The sequence below is a fragment of the Gorilla gorilla genome, chromosome 8, assembly GCF_029281585.2.
Source record: "Gorilla gorilla gorilla isolate KB3781 chromosome 8, NHGRI_mGorGor1-v2.1_pri, whole genome shotgun sequence".
Classification (NCBI taxonomy): Eukaryota; Metazoa; Chordata; class Mammalia; order Primates; family Hominidae; genus Gorilla; species Gorilla gorilla.
The window spans coordinates 23,618,890-23,639,711 of record NC_073232.2 but is presented as its reverse complement, the minus strand read 5'-3'; the positions used below and the strand labels follow the sequence as shown (position 1 = coordinate 23,639,711).

At 45.3% G+C, this 20,822-nt stretch overlaps 1 protein-coding gene across 6 annotated transcripts in view; it reads left to right on the top strand.

Moving 5' to 3' along the window:
* Window positions 1-20,822, top strand: part of FAM107B (family with sequence similarity 107 member B) — a 254,614-nt gene that overhangs the window by 158,073 nt on the left and 75,719 nt on the right. The window contains exons 1-3 of one of the 6 annotated variants that reach the window (XM_063709899.1): window positions 10,373-10,538; window positions 14,943-15,016; window positions 15,729-15,820. The exons of 2 other annotated variants lie outside the window; for them this stretch is intronic. The gene's annotated coding sequence lies outside the window, so the exon portion shown is untranslated. Of the gene's footprint in view, window positions 1-10,372; window positions 10,539-14,942; window positions 15,017-15,728; window positions 15,821-15,846; window positions 15,866-20,822 lie in introns of those variants that run through there. 3 more of the 6 variants (XM_055353763.2, XM_031015320.3, XM_055353768.2) reach the window with 3 other exon arrangements.

Sequence of the window (20,822 nt, the reverse complement as noted above, 5' to 3'; positions counted from 1 at the left end):
GGTTTCATTCATAGCTCCCTTGGGTCCCATTCACTTTCACTGGCCATTCCTTCTCTGAGTCTCTCTTTTTTTTTTTTTTTTTTTTTGAGACAGAGTCTCGCTTGCTGTGTCACCCAGGCTGGAGTGCAATGGCACGATCTTGGCTCACTGCAACCTCTGCCTCCTGGGTTCAAGCAATTCTCCTGTCTCAGTCTCCCGAGTAGCTGGGATTACAGGCATGCGCCACCACGCCTGGCTAATTTTTGTATTTTTAGTAGAGACTGGGTTTCACCATGTTGGTCAGGCTGATCTTGAACCCCTAACCTCAGGTGATGCACCTCCCTCAGCCTCCCAAAGTGCTGGGATTACAGGCATGAGACACTGCACCTGACTCCTTCTCTGTCTCTTTTGCCAGTTCCCAGCAGCTCCCCGACCACTAAATGCCAGGGTGCCCTGGGCACAGCCCTCAGTTTCTCCCTTGGTGGTGAATGCAGGCTCCTGGCTTTCAGTATCACACACACACTGATGGCTTCTGATCGTGCTCAGAGCCTCTAAGAGCCCACAGGACCTCATGTGATCTGTGAACCTCCCAGGACAACGATGTTTAGGGGGAAAGAAAGAAGCAACTTCAAATTTTATTTATTTATTTATTGAGATGGAGTCTCACTCTGACGCCCAGGCTGGAATGCAGTGGCGCGATCTTGGCTCGCTGCAACCTCTGCCTCCCACGTTGAAGCGATTCTTCTGTATCAGCCTCCCGAGTAGCTGGGACTGCAGGCGCCCGCCAACACTCCTGACTAATTTTTGTATTTTTAGTAGAGATAGGGTTTCACCATGTTGCCCAGGCTGGTCTCGAACTCCTGACCTCAAGTGATCTGCCCTCCTCGGCCTCCCAAAGTGCTTGGATTACAGGTGTGAGCCACCGCCCCCAGCTGACTTTGAATTTTAATAAAAGAAAAGCCAGTTGTCCAGCTTTGAGGGGAAAGCATTGTATAATTTGTTTTACTAGATTAGCCTAGCTGATGTGGCCTGTTTGTGAGATGACTTGAGTCATAGTGTATACTTGTGTGGGGCAGACGGAAGGAAAGCAGTATTAGTGGATATGCACTCTGAGGATTGTGTGTCTGTGGGCCAGGCAGAATTTGATAGAGATGGAGAGAAAAATGTAGATTTGAGAGAAATGATAGAGAAAGCAATGTCTTGGTTTTGTCACCAAAGTAGATGTAGGGCGTAAATGAGGAAATTAAGATTATCTTGAAGTTTGTGCCGTGGAAAAAACTGTCAGGTTAGTAAGGAGGCATAGGGGTAAGTAAGGAAGTTCTGAGTAAAAAGAGAAGTTCTGCTTTTCATTAGTCACATGGATAAACTGTCTTTTAAAAGATTATGAATCTCTCCAAATCAAGCTAAGAATGGTCATGAGCAAATCATTCTTAAAATCAATTTCCATACCACTAGGTTTCTATTGTTCTATGATAACATTTTAATTGCCAATTCAATTCATTGAAAGTTTATGGGCTCGGTGAGGTGGCTCACACCTGTAATCCTAGCACTTTGGGAGGCCAAGGCAGGCAGATCACTTGAGGTCAGGAGTTCGAGACCAGCCTGGCCAACGTGGTGAAACCTTGTCTCTCCTAAAAACACAAAAATTAACTGGCCATGGTGGTGCACGCTTGTCATCCTAGCTGCTCGTGGGGCTGAGGCAGGAGAATTGCTGGAACCTGGGAGGTGGAGGTTGCACTGAGCTGAGATTGCGCCACTGCACTCTAGCCTGAGCGACAGAGTGAGACTCTGTCTCAAATAAATAAATAAAATTAAAAAAAGAAAGTTTACCTATTTCATCCTGAGTCACTTTGTAGCGACTTGTATTTTTCTAGGAATTTTTATTTCATCTACATTTCCAGACAAAGTTGCTCATCGTGTTTTTGTATGCTGTTTTTAGTTTTGGGGTATCTACAATTATGTCTCCATTTTTATTCCCAATCTTTTTTACTTGTTCTTTCTCCATGTGTCTTTGTCTCTCAGCCTGTCTGTCACTTATCATTTTGGACAAAGGTCTGTTATTTTCTTTGGTCTGTCAAAGACAAGGACAGTTCTATCATATCTTTGTATTTCTTTATTTTGTCCTTGTAATTATTTGTATATGAAATGATACAAATGATAGCAAATGGCTGAAGCAATTGTTGCAGAGAGAAATGAGCTGAGAAAAGCAGGTGCCTGTCAAGGTACAGTTTCCTGCAATGTGTGTTAGCTGTGGACTTAGAAAAAGGAGGCCACCAGAACAAGCTGGAATCTTGGACAGGGTAAGTAAGGAAGGACAGGGCAGGTTGTTCTGAGTGCTGATGGCAACTGAGAGATGAACAAGGAGAATTGCAAAACCTTTCCAGAAACTGCCCTCAGCTGCCCAAGGACTCTGTCCTTCCATCATGCATTCATTCTCTCTTTTTCCTTATAAAGTTCCAACTTTTATTAAATTAATATTATCCAGCTAACACTAACATTAGTTAGAATTTTAGTTCATGTTAAATTTGGTGGAACAAATAGGAGAATGTTATTACTTGAACAGCAGTTTTAAAAGTCCAGTAATCATTAGCAGTTCAAATGTGTGGGTCACACACTTCTCTAAGCAGAGTTAATAAGTAAACCTTCTCTGGCACGATTTAACATTAGCTGCAGTTTGAACTTTACTTCTAAGATTGGAGTGGATCACACAGCTCTCTCTTCCAGACAAGCCTGGGGAGCAAAACAACTAAAGCTGGAACTTTTTATATAAATAAGGACTTATGTATATAACATGTATATATATTTATACTCATACACACACATACACATATACACACATATATAAGGACATATAAATGTTTTATATGTATGAGGATATAAATATATAAATATATGTATTTGGTGGCTGAGAGTGACTCCCAGCTATTAACTAGCAAGGAAAAATTTATACATATATATTTTATACATATTTATAAATGAATGAGCTTAGAAGAGGACCTTGAGCTCCAGACGAGATGAACTATGAGCCCTGCCAAGATCTTGATTTTGATTTTGGGAGGCCTTCAGCAGAGAATGCAGCCATGCCACTTCTGGACTACAGAAATAACTATGAATTCATTTACTGTTAAGTCCAGGGGAAACTGAAGCTTTGGATAAGTTTCTTATCCAAGGTCACCAGGCAGATCTCTTTAGTCCTAGCCTTGCCTTCCTTCCATTCTTCCATGAACTTATTTTATTTCAATTAATAGAAGTTAGGTGAACATATATATATATATATATATATATATAAAACTGGCATTCAACTAGTTATTAATAATATAAGCATTCCAAGGGATACTTCCTGCTAATGGAAATGTCTGTATCTAGAGCGAATATCAGAAAGAAGAAAAAAGAGTTGGAGCAAACTGTAGAATGTTCACAGAAATTTGGCCATTTGTATTGTGTGTTAGTTATTTGAATTAGGAAATTTACAGAAATTATCTTCATATTGCTTAATTGCAGAGATGGTTTGTTTACTCATTAGTGTCGACCATTAAGTTACCTTAATATTTTTGACAGGATGAGTGCTTAAGGATTTTGTTCCCCTTCTCTTTGCTATTTAGAGATTTTAGTTTTAATACACAGGAAGACTCTCAGGAAATCCTTTTTTCTGGTTTTGGATTCATGTAAAGAAAAAAACGTAAAATGCAGATCTTTGCATCATTCAGTAGTCGTTTATGTGAGTAACAGCTGTTTCTCTTGATTCTTCGCGATGTACAGTTACAAGTTAGAACCACCATTTCATAGAGTCCCTTTGGTTTTAAAATTGTGAACAATGAAAAGCAAGTGTTCTTTAAAAACGAAATTAAGTGTTTTAGGCAATACGTATATTAAATGTTTGGAAAATAAAACTCTCCTGAATTTTTAAACTCTCTAGAATTGGCGAAGTACTCAGTTACATTATGAAATACAGCTCTGTTTTGGAGCTTGCAAAATGCTTTTGTAGTGGGTAACTACTGCAGGGGACAATACTCATCTTTACTGTTGGTGCTGTTAGCATATTTAATGAAGTAATTCCATTCCTGTGCTCACAAATGCTCATGCACAGAGGCTCTTTTAATGAAACAGCTTATCATCTGGTTTCTAGCATGTTCTTTCAGATTTGGGCATATCATTTTGATCCTTCCTAAGTACTATTAATTTAAAAAGGTACGCATGTGCTATATTTGCTTGGCAAACCAGACAACTTTTCACAAAGATTTTCCACAAATGAGTTCTCTAAGTCTCTTTATTGAAAAGCATTATCTTCCTGAGTTATGGAACATTACATTAACGTCATACAACAATTGTGCAAACCAGTTAAGCAAAATAAAGGAACTTCTGTTATATTTACATGATTATGCTATTTAAATGATAAAATTAGGATGCCATATTCTTTTTTATTTTTTTTTGAGGTGGAGTCTTGCTCTGTCACCCAGGCTGGAGTGCAGTGGTGTGATCTTGGCTCACTGCAAGCTCTGCCTCCCGGGTTCATGCCATTCTCCTGCCTCAGCCTCCCAAGTAGGTGGGACTACAAGAGCCTGTCACCATGCCTGGCTAATTTTTTGTATTTTTAGTAGAGACGGGGTTTCACCGTGTTAGCCAGGATGATCTCAATCTCCTGACCTCGTGATCCACCCGCCTCGGCCTCTGGAAGTGCTGGAATTACAGGCGTGAGCCACCGTGCCCGGCCTAGATGCCATATTCTTAACTTCGTTTTCCTTTCCCTATTGTTTTCAGTATTCAGGTCATCAGGGTTCAATGAAGACTTGGTAACCACTGAACGGACCATGTGGGAGCTCGGTTATTACTCAATAAGAATTCCTTCTTAGGCCTGGTTCCTGGTTTACTGCTGAGCTCTGCATGTGATACCTCTCCAAGGTTTCCACCTTCTGCCTGCCCTCACATTCTATGTTTATATTAAAGAGCATCTGTCTGTTTGCCTGTCCTTCCATCTATCATAGAATTGTAAGATAGCCTCCACAATTCCTGGCCTCTGGTATACACACAACTTCTCCAGTTATTCAGTCATACCCTAATCTAGCTATTGCTGTGATGGGATTTTGCAGATGTGAGGAAGGTCTCGAGTCAGTTACCTGTCAAGATAGGAAGATGATCTGGGTGTGCCTGACCTAATCACATGGGCACTTTAAATCTGAGTCTAGAGCCCTAGATGGTCAAGTCAGAGATTGGAAGCATAGAAGGATTTGCTGAGACACTGCTGACTGGAAGGTGAGGAGGGCCACATGATGAGGTTTCTGGGCAGCCTTTAGCATTTAGCAGCTGAGAGTAGCTCTCAGCTGACAGCCAGCAAAGAAACTGGGTCCTCAGTCCTATAACCACAAAGAACTGAATTCTGCCAGCAATCTGAATGACCTTAGAAGAGGACCTTGAGTTCCAGACTAGATGAACTATGAGTCCTGCCAAGATCTTGATTTTGGCTTTGGGAGGCCTTCAGCATAGACCCCAGTCATGCCATTTCTGGACTAAAAAAAGGATGAGTCAATATATGGGTGTTATAAGCCACTAAGTCTATGGTAAGATGTTATGCAGCAATAGATATCTAAAACACTGATTTAGAACCCAATGCACCTTAGTTGCATTATAGTCCCAAAGCCTTTGTTGTTTTTTCTTTCCCCCATCTTTTTCTTATTTAAACCAAAAACAAATAAGCAGAAATTAACTATTTTCTTTGACCTATCAATTGAGGCCATGAGGCCAATACCAATGTGTTGTATCTGTCTTTGTGGGTTTTATGTTGAATACTAAAGTGCTTTTGTCTTATCATCAGAAAGATTTCCCTTGAGACTATTGTTAGCACCTGTTACTTTGCCCTCCATTCTGTAGTTCCTCATGTCTGATTCAGAGGAAGATTATTTGCAAGGATGGTCACAAGAATTCCTCCTCTCCTAGTACAGCACTCAAGCCCTGTTGCAATATGACTACTGCTTCTACCATCAAGGGGGGTCTCTTTCTCCAAATCTTGGATTTGGGCTGACCTTGTGACATTTTTAATGGTAGAATGTACAGACTGCTATCATTCTTCTAGACCTATAACGCTAGAGCTCCAGGGGCCTTACCACTTCCTCTTTCGCCCTCCTGGACCGGGCTGTTGTGTGAGGAAGTCCTATCTAGCCTGCTGAGAGGCCATACAAGTGGATCTGAGATGCCTGAGCTGACAGCTGCCATCAACTTCTGGACTTTGAGACCACCCAGGGCAAGCCAGTCCCTGGCCAACCTCCCAGTTGACTGCAAACGCATGACAGAGCCAAGCTAATGCCACATGGGGCAGAAATAAGATGTCCCAGCTGAGCCTTGTCCAAATTGCCAACCCACAGTATTGTGAGCAAAGCATGTGTTCTTATTTTAAGCCACTAAAGTTTTGAGGCGATGTGTTATACAGTCATAGATAATTGACACAGAATGAGAGAGCTTGGCTTAAAAATAGGATTTTAAAATTAAGATTTTATTTCTTTTTGAATGGATTACAATTCAAATGTCCATGTACACAGTGCAAAATTTAAGATACAAAAGAGTATACATGTCATAACAAATTTCCCTCCTTGAGGGCATTGTTAAGTTTTTCTCATCTCTTTGGAGCTCTTCAGCATGGTGGTTTGGGTGTAAAGTAACAATTTTAAGATTACGCATGAACAAAATGACCAAAGTAGACGATAAAAAAGCAACACGTCTTATTCCAAATTGATTTGCTTTGTATCATTTTACGTCCCCAAATAGTCATTTCTGCTTTGTTCAATTTTTCTTAGGGATGAATTTGCAAGATCCCCAGATGTCCAAGCTAAAGGATGAGGTCATAGTGGAGTATATGGGTGACCCTGTAGGTTGCTGCTCTGAAATGGAAAATTATTATGTATGTTTTCCAGTAATGCAAGATCAGAGAATCTATCACCAGTGATGGGTTAAATGACTCAGAAACCATTCAGCGGAGTGTTCCCTTTGTATTGTAAGGGAAATCAGTATTTGTATTGAAAGCAAATCAGTAAAGACCCTCTAAGCCACCTGATAAACTGTGTCAGCCCCAGAACAAAATCTTAAATATAGCCCAGCAGTCTATTTAGGCCACTAGTTCCCTTGACTTTTTCCAGAGTCCTGTCTACATTCAGAATGTGAAATCTACAGTATATCAGACTCGGGCTGAGGGTCTGGTGTTGCCTGTTATAACCCTGGGAAGTACCAGGCTTATTCATTCAACAAACATCTATCACCCACAGAGTGATATGTTGCAGCCACTGTGGTGGATGGTATGGATACAAATGGAAATATCACCATAGCTCATAACCTTTAAGTTTTTATTTCCTGGGATCCACCCACAGTGGCTGCAGGGGTCCCAAACCAAATTGGATACTTGATCTTACCTGTATTAAAATCCCACTAAGATTCCCTAGGGATGTGAGATACTCAGCCTAAAAGAGCAGATTTAATATATTGATACTGGTCTCCTGTCTTTTATTTGAATTAATAAATTCAAAGTAAACATTTGCTCTTATTTGTTTTTGGTTTAAAAGAAATTATGGTACCTGGTGCAAAAGGTAGCATCGTGACTTTCAGCCTGTAGGCATTTATACCCCAGAGTATGGAACGAGCCTTTGTTTCTATTTCTCTCACGGGGCAGGGAAAAGACCGTGGTCACTTATCACATTCACACACTCTGCCTGTGGCCTTGCGTCACAGATGTTCGTCCAGGCTACTTTGTATGGAGAAGTCAGGCTCACTGCTGGGATGGGGTTTAGAATCTTGAATCCAGTGCATCTTTGGTTAGAATCTCGAAGCCAATGCATGCTTTTTCTATTCATCTGATGGGGCTGCTATAACAGAATACCCTAGACTGAGTGGCTTAAACAAGACATTTCATTTTCCCACAGTTCTGAAGGCTGGAAGTCCAAGATCAAGATGGCAGTAGGGTTGGTTTCTGGTGAGGCCTCTCTTTCTGGCTTGCAGTTGGCGGCCTTTTCATTGTGTCTTCATGTGGCCTCTTCTCTGTGTTTGGGCAGAGAAAGAGAGAGTGGGGAAAGGGACAGTGGGGAAGGAGGGAGGAAGAGAGGAAGAGAGAAGGAAGGAGGGATCTGGTGTCTCTGCCTCCTTATATAAGGCCACCAGAACTATGAGCTGAGGGTCTCACCCTTATGACCTTGTTTAACCTTAATTACCTCCCTATAGGTCCCGTCTTCAAATACAGTCACATTGGAGGTTAGGGCTTCAACATATGAATTATAGGGGTATGTGGTACACAGTTTAGTCCATAACACTTCCCATATGCCAGATATTACATTAGGCAAGTGGGTATAAAGATATGTATATATGTCAAGCATAAACTCTGGGCTCACAGAGGCACATATTTACGATACAGTGCAATAACGGCAATACCATGTCGAGTATGGGAGGGGCAGAAAAGATCCATTTAGTGTGAGCAGGTCAGGAAAGGGTTTCCAGAGAAGACTGATTCTCAGAGAGGAGAGGAGCTCTTGGGGATTGGTGAAGGTCTGCTAGGCAGAGGGGAAGCCCGTGGAAGAGCATGACAAGGCCATATATTCATTATTTCATCCAGTCTTCATCACAGAGCAAGGCCACTTAGCAAATACGGCACTCTGGCTGAGTGGAGCCTTGGATGTTTGCTGGGGAGCTTCGACTTGATCATGTAGCAGGAAGCAGGCATCCACTAAAGTGTTTCAAGCAGAGGAGGAAACTGAGCATCTTGCACCTGGAAAGTTCACTAGCACCCCAGAAAGTTGAGAGGAAAAGCATGTGTTAGATCAGAGGCTGGGGCCAGTTAGGAAACCCCTGCCACCATATTGTGACTGAGCCCAAAGGCAACAGTGGCGGTGCCAGCAGAGGGGGAGGGAGATAGCCAGGAATTGTGCACACTGCACAAACCTTGGAGTTGATGCCAATGTGGGGAGGGAGAGGGTTTAGGCTGGATCCTAGGTTTTGGTTTGGTGACTGGTGGAGCCATTGTCAAGAACAGAAACACAACTCAAGGACGGGAGAGAAGGAAGAATCATAGGAAACACCATGTATAAAGTTCATGGAATTCAGCTTCCTCTGCTGGGAAGGAGTTTCTTTAAGTTCTCTGGCAGGGATTCCACCCCTCAGTGGGTTCCAGGGACCCAGGGATGGCCAGACCCTTACTTGGCTGGCAGGCTGTGGCTTAGAGCATGGTGTGTGATAGGTATGTTTAGAATAAGTAATTTGTTTACCAAAATCCGTAACTGATGTGACTTTTCAGTATGACTATGACCCAAACTGTCTTAGTCAGAAAAATTTCCCCATAAATAAGCCCTTAGTCATCTGTTGCCAAGACAGTTAAAAAGCTTTTGATCTAAAATCCACGAACCTGTTGTCCTTTTTGCTACGCTGAAACCGGTAACTGTTTCAGTCCCTGATTTTGTACCTGCTGTGATTCAAGTAGATTGTAATCTCAGAGCCTTAGAGTTGGCCAGAAAAGCACTTGTAAGAGAGCTGAAGAAAAGGAGATCAGAGAGCAGAGAAGAGGCGGAATAAACCCTTTCTTTCTTGCATATTTAAATTTCCAATTACCCTTTGATGAAGGGAGGGGAGGAAAATGGATGAATCACCAGGTCACCGGGTTTTGGGTCCTGGCTTGACCGTAAATTTGTACAATTACAACAAATGTCTCCTTTTCCTCCCTGATTTTGTCTGCGTTTTCTTCCAATAGGAATTGGCAGGATTTCTATGGGGACGGCCTCTTAGCATCGCAGACTTGCCGGGGAGACGGAGCCCGGACACCCACGAGCGAGACGCTCATGGGTACTTTGTGTGTGAGACAGAATAAGAGAGAGAGATGGGGGTGAGCACAGAGAGAGAAAGAGAATGAAAGAATGAGACAGAGGAGATAGAAAGAATGAGAGAAAGAGAATGAGAATGAGGGAGAGAATGAGAGAAAGAGAGACAGAATGAGAGAAAGAGAGACAATGAGAGAGAAAGAGATTAAGGGAGAGAGAAAGAGATAAAAGAAGAGAGAATGTGTGTGTGAGAGAGAGACAGAGAGGTAGAGGGAGAGAGCGAGGGAACGAGGGAGTGAGAAAAAAGGAGAGTGAGCGCCCCGGAGCTTTGTGGCTGTGACCCACGCGGCCGCCTTCCCACTTTCCCGGTCATCCGGGGCCGCCGCGCTTCCCCTCCAGCCCTCGCTCCACCGAGTCCCGGAGGCCGAGCGCTGCAGCCCCGGCTGGCGCCCCTCCCGGCGCGGATGCCCGGCCTTTCTGGATCTCCGCCCGACGCGCGAGAGCCGTGGAAGGAAGGCGGGGGCGGGGCTGCCGGGGCGGGGCGCGTTGGGGGCGTGGCCTTGCCGCTCCGCCCCGCCCCGCCCCGCCGCTTAATTCGGACGCGCGGGGCCGCGGGGAGCGAGAGCCGCCCTGCGCCGGACTGGCTTGCGGGCCGGGCCGCCGCCGCCGGAGCCGCCCTCGCGCCGCCTCGGGCCGCCGCCGACCAGTCGGGCCGCTGGGCGCCGCCGCGGGCGCCCGGAGCGAGCCGGGAGGGAGCCGCGCGCCTTTGTGCGCGCCGAGGTAGGTTCGCCTCCCGCACTTACTTTCCACACAAAGACGAGGGGCGCGGGGAGGCGGGCGGCGGCCCGGCCCGACCCCGGCCCCGGGGACCCTCTCGGCGGGCGGCCGGGCGGGTGGGGGGGTCCCCGTGCGCGGGAGGGCAGCGGGCGTACGGGGACCACGGGTCACCCCGCGCGGCGCCCGGGAGGTGCCGGGGCTCAGGGCGGGCACGCGGCGGGGCCGGGCGGGGGGCGCCGCGGAGGCGGGGGCCGCTGCGGGGAAGGGGCCCAGCGGCCGCCCAGCTCATTGTTGCCTCCTCGGCGCTGCCGCGGGGGAGCCCTACCCGGCGCGGTGTGCACTGCCTGGCCGTGTGCGCCGTATGCCCGCCCTCGGCGCACCTCGCCCCTCGGCGCACCTCGCCCCGCGGCGCCCGGCGTGGACCGGGTCGCGCCCCGACGCCAGCCCCCGCCCGGCAGACAAAGCCGGGGCCGGGGAGGTTTGCCCTGCGCCGAAGGTGGCCGTAACACTGACTCCAGTCTGCAAGTAACTTTTCCTCTTTTGCCTCTTCTCTTTCTCCACTGTTCCAGTGAACCCGGCATATGGGGTGGTGTAACACACACAAGGAGTCCTAATTCAATTTGGGTTCCGTAATTTCCCCCAGGCATCTTTAGGTCCCTTGGAGGTGGCACTGATGGGTATGGCCAAGTGTTAGTGTTGTGTAGGGGATGGTGTCCACCACTTGTGAAATCTGCAAGAGGAATTAGGTTGAGAGGGTGAACTGTAGATTTCATTCTCTGCTGCAAGGTACCAAGCCTGCTTCCTTCCTCCCTCCCAAAGATTTTAGGCAATGACAGCGGAGCAAAGTTACTTGATAGGATGGGTGCGATTTTGAGGGGTCAAAGAAAAACGGAATAAGGGCTGTTCGACTTCACATTCTTAAACTTGTGATTTCTTGCTATCAAGTACATCGGTTTTCTCCTCCAGCCACGTTTTCCTAACATCACTTTGGAAATTCTATCTATCCAAGTGGCTTTAAGTTGAAATAGTGTCTGGGCTACCTGTCCAGAGAAGTTTTAGCGCTGCTGGTTTCCGGTTTAAAACTTTTCATGAGAAAATTTTATATATTAATTAAAAAATTGAAAATATATAGAAAAAAAGCACTCATATGCTCACCACCCAAACACACCCTAAGGATGAAGGCATCTTTGCTTAATTTATGACTTGGCAGCCATAGTGTGTTTGTGTGTGTGTGTGTGTGTGTGTGTGTGTGTGGGAGCGAAAGAGGGTGGGGTGGTAAATGAGAGCATTACTGACCAGCCACATCAGCCTAAAATATATTTAATCATGATAATTCTACAATATTGGTATGCCACTTACATCCAAGATTAATACGGACAAGTTGATTTGAAATATATTTTCTTATAGGTTTGCAAATAACCACCTGTACAGAAGGGAGAAGAAAGAAACAGGAAAAACAATGTAAATTTCCACTTTATTTGGAAGAATGGGCTGACAAAAAAGTTTCATGGACTATATTTTTGAATTCAGGAGTCATTTGGGATTGACTTTTGTCTTTAAATGAAATCTTTAAGCTTTAAAAATATTTTAAAGGTAACATTGTGTTCTGAGATTCGTAAGAAATATGTGATGGAAAGGAATTCTTGTTTGTGGAACAAGGAATAGCAGTGATTGTACAACCGGGTGCATGCTGACTTCTTAAAGACCTTGCACTGAGAAAGTAAAATAAGGGTTTTCCTGAGAGTCGTGAGTTGTGTTGAGTGTGTATGTTCTTTTAAAATAAAATCGTTATTTAGCCACAGATTTGGCCACTGGACGCTTTTGTCATTAACATACTTTTATTTTCCTCTTGTAACATTTTTGGACTTTTGAATTCTCTAATATGCAAAATAGAGGTCTTTGAGACAACCGTTTAGAAGTAGGTTGATCATTAGGATGATGCAATACATTTTGAAGTTAGGAGAATCTACAAGAAGGAAGTTGTGGCTATGTCCACTCAGGTGCATTTTTGTTGCAGTTCCTGACACTCGGGGCGCTTTAACCTGCACACACGCTCAGGGGAGCGTTGCGGTGCAGTAGTAGCCTGTGAGTGAATGAGTCATGCATGCAGTCTGCTCTGATGATTGGCATTCCTTCAGGAGTCGTGATGCGTTTCTGTCTGCAAAAGTCAAACGATGCTCCAATAGGAAATGTCACAATCTCCTACCCCAGGGGACTGGAGATCCCCTTCCTTGGATGGTTAAAAATGGACTTGATTTGCGCTTCTGAGAAATTGACATGTGAAATCTTTTTCCTGATGTGGGAGGATGGACGCCGTCATTCATTCATTCATTGAATCTTTCCTTTGACTGTTAATTGTTTAAAATGTCACAAGTAAGGTGGAAAAGAGTTTTACTGATTTTCTTTGGGAACGGTGGAGGGGTAGAAGACTGCTCTCCTGATGGAAAGAGGAAAGATGAGGAATATGGCTTAATGTTATTCCTAACTTACCGTCTGCCCCTTCCCTCCAGAATTCTGTGTGCAAGTGTTTTAAGGAAATGAGTTGGGAGTTTGGGTAAGTGAGATCTAGATTTTGGGCATTTGTAGAAGTCCCCGGCTATATGGGGGAGTTGTTGCTCTTCTTTCAGCCTAGAGAAGGTGGCTATGGGTGCTAGTGTGCTGTGGGGCACACTCGGGGGTGGGAAAGCTGCTGTGGAGTGGGATGTCCTCTGTGTACATCATGGGGTCGAGTGTGGCCTTGGGATGACCTCATGAGACCTTGCTGCATTTCCTTGTATAGTTCCCTTGTCTAATCATGGCCTATTTTTGCTTTTCCTTCTTGAAACAAACCATTTTTCTCCCCTTTTCCTTTCTAGTTCAAGAAGGGCTGGGCCTGATCCATCTGAAGTTTCCCTCGCCCTAAGTACTTAGGAAACGTGCTGAAGAGGAATGGACAGTCTTACCCATCTCATATCCCTAATTCCGGTACCCCATCAGTGAAAGAAATAAAGATTATTTGGCAAGCTGGATTAGATTGCCATTTAGTTATGGTGCATGGACAAGGGGCTATTTTAAGGTTGATGGGGGAGGCTTTGCTTGTCATTTACTCTCCATTCACCAGACATTCAGTGCCCGTCATGTGCCAGGCACTGGGTTTACTGCTGTTAACAAGACTATAAGGCAGGTGAGGAGGATATTTAAAGAACTGGGCTGGGTACAGTGGCTTGTGCCTGTAATGCCAGTGCTTTGGGAGGCTGAAGCAGGAGGACTGCTTGAGGCCAGGAGTATGAGACCAGCCTGGGCAACATAGTGACCCTCATCTCTACAAAAAATTAGCTGGGTGTGGCAGCGCTCTCCTGTGGTTGAAACTACTCAGGAGGCTGAGGCAGGTGGAATGCTTGTGACCAAGAGTTTGAGACCAGGCTGGGCAACATAGTGACCCCCATCTCTACAACACATTTTTAAAAATTAGCTGGGAGTGGTGGTGCATGCCTGTAGTCCCAGCTACCCTGGAGGCTGAAGCAGGAGGATCACTTGAGCCCAGGAGTTCGAGGCTGCAGTGAGCTGTGATCACGCCAGTGCACTCCAGTCTGGGCGACAGAGTGAGAGCCTGTTGCTAAAAAAATACATATACATATACATAAAAAAGAATTATACAAAATTACACAAAAATTGTTTAATTACAGTTAAGAGCTGGGAAGGGAAAGCACTGCTTGGTGAATTAAGGTATCTCAGAAAGAATGATGTCAATGCCAGTGAAGGTGGGGGTTGGGTTTCTGATGGTGGAAATGTCAGGGTGGGTGGGTGCGGCAGGCCATGGAGCTGCATGGGGATTTGCCCAGCGCCCATCAGTTCAGAGCCTGCTGGTAGGGGCTTAGCTGAACAGATGAGGTGGACTGTTCAGGTCTGTCTGGAATTTGACTGTGGGGTTCGGACACTTTGTCGCTTGGGATTGAAGGTGGATCGGGAAACTGTATGGTTCTGTCCCAGTGTCCTTGCTGAAGGTAAACCTCATGGCCAGTAGCCCTGGGAAGCCGGTTGTGGTAGGACGTGGTGTCCTGAGCTGGCCTGGATTCCAGGAGTGAGGACTTGTATCATGCAAAGGGCACCCAACTACAGCTGTGCCCACCAGAGGTTTTGTTGCAAATGAAAAGATAAGAGGAATTTGTGGGGAAAGAGTGAGAAGACTTATTTAAGAACATTATTCGGACTCAGATGAGCTGTAGGAAGGAAAACGGGGAGAGAGATGCAGAAAAAGGAGGTAATGTTGCTTTGACACCAGGTGAACTCTTGACTTTGGGACTGACTTTTTGTTTTTAAGTGAAAATAAATCTTTCAGCTTTAAAAATATTTAAAGAGTAAAATTGAGTTCTGAGATTCATGAGATGTATGTGATGGAAAAGAGTTTTTTTTTTTTTTTTTTTGTAGAACAAGGAATAGCAGTGATCCCACAGCAGGGTACACGCTGGCACTGAGAAAGAAGAAGGGCTTCCCCACAAGGAGTGAGTTGTGTTGAGTGTGTATGTTCTGTGGAAATAGAAATCATTATTCAGCCGCAGATTCTACATTCTTTTATATTCCCTGATCAAAGATGTTTTACCAAAGATGTGAGTTAAGCATATCTTTTTTTAAAAAACTGTAGAGATGGGGTCTCACTATGTTGCCTCGGCTGATCTTGAACTCCTGGGCTCAAGTGATCCTCCTGCCTTGGCCTCCCAAAGTGCTGGGATTATAGACGTGAGCCCCCAGGCCTAGCCTACCAAGGATGTGAGTTAAGCACATGTTAATAGTCCTAAAACAGGCCCTGTGGTCTGTAGTGGTGTTGGGGGCGTGTGTAAGTCACATGGGTTGGTGACAGTAATGTTTCCTCCACACAGCAAAGTCTTGGGGTTTCTGCTGTGGCAGAGAGACTGGGGTGTAAGAAGGGCACCCCCTTGGAGGCTGTGAGAGGGCAGGGGACCCTCTGGGCTGCTCAGCAGGCCTCTTCCTGGTGGGGCTGCTTAAGTCCTTAGCAGTCGGGAGACTTAGAAGTCTCGAAGTGGGGGGACGCTGAGCCCCAGCAACCCTCAGGTTATGTATGTGTTGTCAAGTCTCCCGTAGAAACAAGGTAGAAAAAATGCAGGTTGCAGACTGGCTCTTCCGACCATGGCAGGTTTAGGTGCATGAGGTTAGAGGGTTTTGCCTCCTCATTCTCTCTCTCCTTTCTGTTGTCAGTGCTGACTTGAATTATGCTGGAACATCTCCAGGTGACAGCCCTGCCTGGCCACAGCCTGGGCCAGAGGAGTGGAGTTGCTGAACGGAGCAAGGTGCTGTAGGGGAAAGGTGTGGAGCTGTGAGCCTGGCCTGTCAGGGTGAGGATCCAGGCCCCAGCTCTTTGACCTCCAGCAAGTCCCGTAACCCCCTGAGCTCTAGTATTCTCATCTGTGAGGCCGCCTGGGTTATATGCACCTCCCATGCATGGTGGGGACATGTGGTCCCTGAGATTTGGCAAATGAGGGGTGTTTATGCTGTTATGCCAGTGCCCACAGCCTTTCAAAAAGTGTTCTCTGCAAAATGTTACTGTGATAAGAGCACTTAACATGAGATCTACCCTCTTAACAGTTTTTTAAGCGTATGGTGTTTTGTTGTTGACTGCAGGTGCAGTGTTGTAGGGCAGCTCTCTAGAGCTTATTCGTCTTGCTGAACTGAAACCTTGTGCCCATTGATTGGTAACTCCCCATTTTCCTCCACTGCAGTCCCTGACAGCCACCATTCCACTCTTCAAGTCTATGAATTTAGCTACTTAGATGCTTCATCTAAGAGTCACATGGTATTTGTCCTTCTGTGCCTGGCTTCTTTCACTTGGTCCTCCAGGTTCATGCATGCTGGTGCTTGTGGCGGAACTGCTTCTTTTCTAAGGCTGCCTGGTATTCCACTGTATGTATATTACTACATGTCTTTACCCATTCATCTGCCCTTGATGGTTAAGCTGGTTCCACAAAACTCCTGGAAGAAAACATAGGGGAAGACGTTCAGGACACTGGTCTTGGCAGTAATTACGCGGCTGCCACACTAAAAGCACAGTCAACAAACCCAAAACTAAACCAGATTGCATCGAACTAAAAAGCTTCTGCACAGCAAAGGAAACAGTCAACGGAGTGAAAAGGCAACCTGTGGAATGGGGAAAAATGTTGGCAAACTACATATCCAATAAGGGGTTAATATCTGAGAAGTTTAAGGGATTTCCACAAATCAACAGTAAAAAAATGAAGAACCCAACTCAAAAATGGGCCAAGGACTTAAACAGACATTTCAACTCGGAGTTTTTTTTTTATTATTTTATTTTTTTGAGACGGAGTCTCATTCTGTCGCCCAGGCTGGAGTGCAGTGGCGCCATCTTGGCTCACTGCAACCTCCACCTCCTGGGTTCAAGCGATTCTCCTGCCTCAGCCTCCTGAGTAGCTGGGATTACAGGCATGTGCCACCACGCCTGGCTCACTTTTGTATTTTTAGTAGAAATGGGGTTTCACCATATTGGCCAGGCTGGTCTTGAACTCCTGACCTCAAATGATCCGCCTGCCAATCCTCTCCCAAAGTGCTGGGATTACAGGTGTGAGCCACCGTGCCTGGCCTCAACTCAGAGTGTTAGTAATGCAGCCGGCAGTGATGTCAAGATGTGGAAACAGGGACACTTGGGAGGGAGGATGGGAGCTTTGTCCCTTGTTCCCACCTGCTCCTCAGTATCTCTTCATGCCTTCAGGAGAGTTTTAAAGATAACTGGGTTTTCATATTAGAAATAGCCTGTTTTATTCCATTCTTGGACAAGAGTTTTGGCATTGTTCCTAAAGTGTCATAGTAAAGTGTATAGGAAAGAGGGCTGTCATGCTGTGGTATAAGCTTTTCTGTGCCATTATTAATATATGAGACAGAGCATACTTTGTGAAAGTTAAAACTCACGCTTTATCCAAGTTTTAAGGTATCTGGTGAATGCTAATGAGTTTACAAAAATTGTACAGTCTCATGAAATCCTGCAGTATAAATAATCACAGGTGGTTTGTGAGTGTTTAATGTAGATGTATCAAAATTCCCATGTCCTGGAGGAAGTTGAGAATGCCATTTGTGCATATGCGTATGTAGAGGGGGCTTCATAATATTCTTTCCCTTGTAACTTGATTCTATTTGAAACACGTTAAACTGGTCAGGGTTCTTTTTCATTTTTTCTTTTTTTAGTGGATGTGCAGGGTAAAGTAGTGTATTGGAAAGAGAGAGGCCTAGACTTGAAAGATTTTCAGACTCTTAAGCCTAAGCTTGCCATGAATGAGTATATGACTTTTGAGCATGTCATTATTTCTGTTTCCCAGCGTCGTCTTCTGTAAAATGGAAATAGTCACACTCACCTACTTCTTAGAGTTGTCTTAGGGTGAGATAGAAGCCTGCATTCTTTATGCCTGCTTGTCCTTCTAGGTAATGCCCTGGAATTGGAACAGCATGTGGGCCACCCCTTAGGGTAGGTGACTCTTAGAAGGTGAGAGGAGGCAGGGCGTGGGGTGTGCAAGAGAATCAGCTACATCATCTTTCAGGTTCCTGCTGCGGTGGGTGAATTCTGTTATTCTGTGCCCATGGAATGGGAGGTGTCATAGAAGTCATAGACATCAGACGTAGAGTTTGACCTGAGTGAGTCAGTTGCCCTCTTGGGGCTCGCATATTCTTACCTGTGAAATGCAGTAATAATACTGGTAATATTATTATTATCATCAATGAACGGTTTTTAATCATCTTATATGTGGCCAGGCATGGTGTCAAGTTCTTTATGACATTTCTTCATTCATTCAGCAACTGTTTAATGAATGCTGCCATATGCCAGTCATCGTTCCAGGCTCTGGGGATCAGTGGGATCACGGGCTAGCATGGTGGCTGGGACAGACAGACTCCCTGCCTGCATGGAGTTTATATGCTAGTGCATGACAGAAGGTAAATAGATACAGAAGGTGATTCCCATGGTCAATGCTGTAAAGAAAACTAAGTTCAGGGGGCTGGAGTCTGGTGGGAGAGCAGGTTGTGTTTTTATTAGGATGAGGCTCCTCCGAGGAGGAGAATTTGAGATCTGAGTGAGGCAAGGGGATGAGCCTGGCAGAAACAAATGCAAATAGCCCAGTGGCTGGCAGGAGCTTGCTATGGAAGGAATGGCCAGAGGGCCTGTGTGGGAGGAGCCAGCGGCCAGGGCAGGAAGAGAGCTGTGCAGTGGGGTCCAAGGAGGTCTGGCAGGCCACGGTGAGGACGTGGCTCATGAGGAAGCCACAGGAGAGTTCTGAGCAGGGCGTGCAGGAGATGGACCTTGTATTTTGTAAGTGTGTCCCTGTGGTTGTGGAGGGCCGCGGGGACTGCAGAGGGCCAGGAATAGAAGCAGGGAGACCAGCCAGGGTGCCGCTGGTGAGATGGATTGGATTTGATACAAGAGAGAAAGGCATTGTGGGTGACACCTGCTCTTTTGGCCTCAGCCTTTGGGTGAAAGATGGTGCCATTGATTGACATGGGGAGACTGGTGGAGGATGAGCTTTATGATGTTCACATCAGCCTCTGGACTTAGTGTTGTTTTATTCCCATTTCACAGATGTGGAGACCAAGGGGGAGAGAAGTAAAAAGTTTGCCCTAGGACCTGGCCAACAAGGTGAAACCTGTCTCTACTAAAATTACAAAAATTAGCCAGGTGTGGTGGCGCACGCCTGTGGTCCCAGCTACTTGGGAGGCTGATGCAGGAGAATCGCTCGAACTCAGGAGGTGGAGGTTGCAGTGAGCTGAGCTCGAACCACTGTACTCCAGCCTGGGTGACAGAGCAAGACTCCCTCTCAAAAAAAAAAAAAAAAAGGTTGCCCTAGGAAGAAGCTGAGCCAGATTTAGGATCCAAGTCTGATCTGTGCCCAAGCCTTGCGTTTTCAGTCATTTTTGCTGGACTCTGTACATATCTGCATTTACTCTCATTGCGAGATTGATACGAAAGTACCTGCAGAAACGCTTGGGAGATACATCTGTTTTGTTTTTAGCATAGCTTTATTGCGGTATAATTTATATTCCATACAATTCACCCATTATATGTACACAGTTCTGTAATTTTTAGTAACTTTATAAGGGTGGGCAGCCTCCCCCCAGTCCAGTTTTTAGACTTTGCAGTCAGTTCCCCCTCCCACCCCCAGTCTTAGTTAATCAGTGATCTTTTCTCTTGTCTGTAGCGTTTTGCCTTTGTACAGGTAGAATCACAGTGTGGCCTCTCTCTTGTGTCTGGTTTTGTTCATGTAGCTTAGTGTTTCTGAAGTCTATCCATTGTTGCCTAAGACATCTGCTTTTAAGGAACCTTCTTAGAGTTTGTCATCTATCATAAGAGGTACCCTGTGCTGATGAGAAAAACGTCCACTGAGATGTGCCTTAAGATGAGAATAAAAATAACAGTGGCCAGCATTTCCCGAGCATTTGTTATATGCCAGGCACAGTTACAGCCATTATTTTCTGTGATTTCTAGAAATCAGTTTTAGAGGCACCAACCAATGCAGTTCCATGAGAGGTGCCATGATCAGTGTTTTTCAACAAGGGAGGTTAAAAGCTTGCTCGGGGTTTTAAGAGCTGGGATCAGACTTGGGCCTTCTCATGGAGCTGTGTCTTTACTGCTTCTTCACACGCCCTTCACCACGTGTTCGAGGCTTGTGTCTTCGTAGCCTCACAAAGAGATTGGGATTCCAGTTGGAGAATGCATTTGCCAGTTTTTTTGTTTTTTTAGCAGGGTCTTGCTCTGTCATGGAGGCTGGAGTGCAGCAGTGCCACCATAGCTCACTGCAGCCTTGAACTCCTGGGCTCAAGGGATCTTCCCACCTCAGCTTCCTGGGTAGCTAGGACTGCAGAGCGCTTCACAACTCTAATTTTTAAATTTTATATTTTGTAGAGATGAAGTCTTGCTCTGTTGCCCGGTTGGTCTTGAACTCCTGGCCTCAAGCAATCCTTTTGCGTTGGCCTCCCAAAGTACGGGTGTGAGCCCCACCGTGCCTGGCTGAAAATTGTAGTTTTAAGGGGAATATTTGTACTGAATTTTTATTTTGGCGTTACCATATGGAGATGATAGTGTCTTAAAGTGATCCATTTGTGAAGTATTCTTAGGCATAGTGTCAGAATGGCACCAAATTAAAAACACATAATTATGTCATCAGGCAGAGCCTGTGTGTTTGAGTTGTTTTAAATGTTGTGTTTACCAGAAATGCCATTTTTGTACAGAGTGCCCCAAGGCTGTTACCCTATTAATGAATGGAATTTAATTAGGCATCATGCATTTTTCAAGATGTTTAT